Source organism: Chlorocebus sabaeus, chromosome 21, assembly GCF_047675955.1.
Source record: "Chlorocebus sabaeus isolate Y175 chromosome 21, mChlSab1.0.hap1, whole genome shotgun sequence".
Taxonomy (NCBI): Eukaryota; Metazoa; Chordata; class Mammalia; order Primates; family Cercopithecidae; genus Chlorocebus; species Chlorocebus sabaeus.
In genome coordinates this window covers 32,052,535-32,058,152 of record NC_132924.1, presented here as the reverse complement: position 1 = coordinate 32,058,152, position 5,618 = coordinate 32,052,535, and the positions used below count along the sequence as shown (strand labels likewise).

Genomic DNA, 5,618 nt, shown 5'->3' with positions numbered 1-5,618 from the left:
GGAAAAGCCAGATTTCACTAGGAAATTTTTTTACTGTTCAGCTAATTATAGTAAAACTTTTTCTGAAGACTGAAGGGTGAACTGAGGGGATCGCTCTCAGTCCTAAAGTCTGCCTTGACATTTTCTTCACTGCACCTAGGCTACAGACTTAATAGACAAGCTTCTTGTCTTGAATAGACATCACAAAAAATGACCAATAAATAGCCAATTAATTAATCACTCAATGTATATTACACACCTACTCTGTGCAAGAGATTCAATGAAGCAATGGTCCCCTCCCTTGAATAGTTTCCAGTGTAACCTGGCAAATCAAACATGTGCACTTGAAGAGCTGGAAATGGGACATCTCCTTTTTCACAGCTGTCAGAATGGCAGCCCCTGAGAAAGTCTCTCTGAACTTCCAGTTAAAATGCCGGTGAAGATGCAGAAAAAGGTGGAAACTTGTAACACAAGGAAAACCAAAAATTTCCAGAATGTGATTCTCCAGTTGCAGAAAATAATAGTGAAGCTATATTTAGAAAAGTACTTATTTGTCTTCTTATACTTTACAGCATAAAACAGCAAAGCCAATCCACCTGAAAGATGTTTCTCCTCTGCTCAAATAACCAGAGAGACAGGGTCAGGAACCCCATGGGAACTAGGCAGCTGTATCTCCTGGGTGCACATTGCCTTTAGTGTTGATGGGAGTGCCATTCACATTTCCCCCACTGCAGCACTGTCTGTAAATGCACTTGAGATTGCAATTCCAAAAGAACAAACAAACAGCAGAAAAAGTAGAGAAGACCAACATTGGCACGACATTCAAGCTGTGCGATGATCAGGAGGAATCAGGAGTCAAGGCAGGAGTATTACATATTTCATGAACTCCATTAGGGAAACAGACAGTGAAGGTAGGGGATCTCTCCTCAGGACAGAAAAAAAATACATAAAAAAATACATGGGCCAGGGGCAGTGGCTCACCCCTGTAATCCCAGCACTTTGGGAGGCCGAGGCGGGTGGATCACTTGAAGTCAGGAGTTGACCAGCCTGGCCAAAATGGTAAAACCCCATCTCTACAATAAATAAATAAATAAGCAAGCAAGCCAGATGTGGTGACACACATCTGTAGTCCCCGCTACTCAGGAGGCTGAGACATGAGAATCGATTGAACCCAGGAGGCAGAGGTTGCAGTGAGCCAAGATCACACCACTGAACTCCAGCCTGAGCAACAGAGCAAGACCCTATTTAAAAAAAAAAAAAAAAAAAAAAAAAAATCTCTGCTAAATTCTGGGATTTAAGCAGAGAATGTTTAAAGATGGGTAGAAGGGGAAAAAATCAGGCCTATAAAGGTAGTGTGAAATAAAGGAAAGGATACTGTGGCAAGGTGGACAAAGTCAAATACTGAGTATCCTGTGGTGTGGGCAATGAAACAGGGGTTCTTGGGGGACACTTACATGACCAGCCAGAAAGGGCATCAGTCTGCCCCTCCCCATGCATTCTCTGATCATCCCATGCAGAGAGGCAATATTGCGGGTCACACGGCACACTTATGGCCCTGAGGAGGGACTCTGCCTTTCTGCTTCTTCATCTTCTTATAATGCAAATACGAGAACAACCTTGAAGGTAAAGAATAAACTATTGGAGCATAAGCACCAAGCAGTTTGAATGCACAGGCACCTCTGCAGGGAATTATCTGCAAATTCAGGCACTCAGTGCCTGGCAACCTTGTGAGAAGCTAGATACAGGCTGATAGAAGAAGGGTCACCCAGTTCCAAGGGCAACTGAGTTAGCATCCCAGTCTTCCCACTATCAGTCAGCCTGAGCTCTTGGGGTCATTCAACAAACAGCCCTGCTTGCCTCTCTCCAACAATCCACCCAGTGACCCTGGAGACCAGTGAAACATAAGCCTGCCCATTTGGGGCAGAAACATGAAATTTTCAGTGGAGATTTCAGCATTTCTTGGCATCATCAAATGAGACAGTTTCATAAACAGGGAAAACACAAGTAAAAGTTCTTTGTGAAGACCTGCCAGGCCTCCCAGAGTGTTTAGTCAAGGATCCCAGGTCAATCTGGGAGGGAGAAAATCCCAAGGATCAGCTTGAGGGGATTTGCAACCATTTGACTGGCCCTACAGTACTAGAAATAAGGCCAGACTTTGGGCCAAATATATTAATCTAGAAGCAGTAGAAGGGGTGACCACTGTGTATACACTACTGGCTAACCAGCAAATAATTCAGAGCTAGTGTGTATGTAACAAAACTAAACTCTGGAGTCAAAGCTAGTCTCTTAAAATTAAGAGGCTTAACTGTCTTAATGGCAATGTCTCCCTTGGGTGACTGGAAGATGTTGTATCATGCCTTTGGGAGGAAAACTTGGGTACAGTGGTTAAAACCATGTCCTTGTCTTCCTCAGGGAATCATTGCTATTGGCACTAGAGGCTAAGATGTTGCTGCTGCTATCAGGGCTTGGGTCATTGTCAAAGGTCATGTATAACTCCCAGGGAACAGGCAGTTTTAGGTCCAAGGAAAAAGCAAGGGAGGGCCTGCTTACCTCGCAGAAAAATCAGTCCTGGGGTCACATGGTGCCAGTCTGAGTCTGGTTTAAGGTGACTTTCTGTATTAAGTTGCCAGTGGCATCATCTGGGCAGAAAATAGGAATATGGTTGTATGGAACCAAGGGAAGTAGTTGTACCATTGCTAGACGACAGCTACTCCTGTACCATTGTCTAAGAGAGCAGAATATTAATAAAACCCCTCCAGTTCAAGTTAAGGGTGACTCTAAGTTCACATAACAGGCCATTGCCTGAGTCACCCAAAGAAAGCTGTTCTTTATTCTCTACCTATACCTGGAATGGAATGGAAGAAAGGTAATTCATACCTTCAGCTCCACCCACACCCAATACAACTCTGGGTTGATCCAGACCATCCCACCTTTTCCCTCAGCAAAAGCTATGTGCAGAGAGGAAGTCATCATTCTGCCACCAAAGGCCACCAGGCTACCTTCACAGATCAAGGAGGACCTACTATAGAGAAGAGGGAACCTGCTACATAGGCCTAATGCCACAACCACGTCCCCATCATAGAGGAACATGCAGGAAGCATAGAAAAGTCAACACACACACAAATGTCAGTCACCTACCTTGTGGCAATTACCATGAAATGACTTCACAGGGCAGAAATCATCCAAATTTATGTCCATGAAGTTGTTCCCAACCCAGGTTAACCTTCCCAGCCACCTACTGGAGTCAAGGTGGGGATGAAAAAAGAAGGAAAGTGGTTAGGGATAGAGACACAAGGGTCCTAACACACTCAATGGATTCTTCCTACAAGCCACCAGATGTGAACAGCCACTTGCTCATGAATTTTGCTCAGGACTTGAGAGCCAGATTTGGCCTGCAATTGGATGTACCATTTCCATTTCATAGGAGTTTTCTTGACATTTTCCCACCTCAAAGGTCTTTGGTTCAGAGAGAATGAGACGGGTTATCAGGTTAGAGTGTCACATTTTTTCTTTAGCGAGACAGTCTCTCCCTGTTAGAGCTCAGACACAGGGTTGAAATATTTAGCAATAGAAGGAAGTCTCAAAGTGCAAAAACTTAAAGATCAAAAAATACTAGCAGAATCTCATTGCCAAAAATTTCAATAATCTGTAAGATCAGTGCTATGGTTTAAATATGTTTTCCAAAAAGCATGTGTTGGAAACTTAACCCTTATGCAATATTTTTAGGAGTTGAAGCCTAATGAGGGGTTATTAGGCCATGAGAGCTCTGCCCTCATGGATGGATTAATGCTGTTATCATGGAAGTGAGTTTGTTATTGAAGGACTAGGCTTGTTACAAAAGAAAGAGTTCAGTTCTCTTCTCTCTCTCGATCTCTTGACCCCTCTTGCCCTCTCACCTTCCTCTGTGTGATGATGCAGCAAGAATGCCCTCACTAGATGTTAGCCCCTCAATCTTGGACTTTCCAACCTCCACAACTGTAAGCCAGTACATTTCCTTTCTTTATAAATTACCCAGTCTTAAGTATTCTGTTGCAGCAGGACAGAATGAACCAAGGCAATCAGTCATGAACACATGTAACTTCTCAGGGTCTGAAGGGGATAAGGGGCTTAAGGCCAGAGATTCTGTTAATGCACCCTAGACAGCTTCCAAGGCATTTTACTACAGGGTGGGGTGGAGGAGGTGTTTAAATCGCCCTGGTTGTCCAGTGAAGTATCACAAGTGCTTTAATAAAATGTGTATGTATGATTCACTGTATCCAAAGAGGCAAACTAGGCATTAGGGCTCTTTCTTTGTAGCTTATAGCTATAAGGTTAGCAACGTGTCTTTGGCTGTTGTAAAGTAGCTCTTTGGACTGCTGCCCAAGTACCCTTCAAGAAAGACATTTGGGAAGTAGGGCTGTTGACTGTCTTCTGATTCAAGGTCCAGCTGACTGTGAATAGCATTTTCTGTATGCTATTCAGGACAGTAAAAGTCACTTTCTTAGTTGGAGCCATGATTAAGATGTCATAAATTTAATAAAATACTTGAATCTCAATGAGCTGTTCTCATTGTGCTAGGGATCAAGACCCTATTTCTAGTGAGCTCAAATATCCCTGCAACAGAATAATAGAGGTACTACATGTCATATTAAGTAAAAGCAAAGTGCTCTTTATCTAGTTCTTAAAGAATCAGGAAGAAGAGGCAATAGCAGACCTAGAGTAACATACCAAGTGTAAATAGTAGCTTCAATCAGTAGAGTAACTATTATACAACCACCTCTTTATTTAGTCATTGTTATCCACAGTCAGGCATCAAGCCCAGTCCCTACCTCCAGCTTTTTTGACCAGCCAAACTGGACTGTTGAATTGGTAGATAATGGGCATTTAATCTCTGCCTACATTTAACCTCTCCTGGTATGTAATTCTACTTCAACAGAAAAATCTTTTCTAGCACAGTAAAACCAGGTAACTCCTAGGAGTGTAACGTTATAGCTTTCGCAGTAGCAAAAAAAACCTGGGTGTTCATTTGGCATCTGTGCCCCTTCACTGGGCTGATATTTTACAATGTCCAGTCAGGCTCAGTGACGCACGCCTGTAATGTGGCACTTTAGAAGGCTAAGGTGGGCAGATGGCTTGAGTTCAGGGGTTCAAGGCTAGCCTGGGAAACATGAAAAGACTCCATCTCTACAAAAAAAAAATACAAAAATTAGCCAGACGTTATTGTATACACCTGTAGTCCCAGCTAATCTGGAGGCTGAGGTGGGCGTATCGCTTGAGTCCGGGAGGTTGAGGCTGTAATGAGCCAAGACAGTGTTACTGCACTCCAGCCTGGGCAACAGAATGAGACCCTGTCTAAAAAAAAAAAAAAAAAAAAAATGTCCAATCTATGTAGTCTGACAAAGAAATCCACAAGTGTAGTCCAATCAAATAGACAAACATCCGTACAAATTGTGACCCAGGGCTCTCAACTAAAAGTAATATTAGTCCTGAATCCTGACAGAGGGATTCATTTACCATGGTGTAAGCCTAAAAGCTTTTTGAGGCAGTTGGGAACCAGGCTCTAGCCCTAGTCCTCCTTAAGTTTGAATGAGACAAAATCTGTCTAGAGAGACACTTTGGAGCTTGAACTCGGCCCCAGAAGACAGCAACAAAGGCTGGTG

At 43.1% G+C, this 5,618-nt stretch overlaps 1 long non-coding RNA gene across 1 annotated transcript; it reads right to left on the bottom strand.

The window, feature by feature from the left end:
• Positions 1–219: 219 nt before the first annotated feature.
• Positions 220–4,941, bottom strand: LOC103226289 (uncharacterized). The gene is made up of 3 exons (XR_494747.3): positions 3,118–4,941; positions 2,530–2,618; positions 220–1,595 (listed from the first exon to the last, which is right to left on the bottom strand). It is a non-coding gene; the product is annotated as an uncharacterized lncRNA (long non-coding RNA).
• Positions 4,942–5,618: the final 677 nt, after the last annotated feature.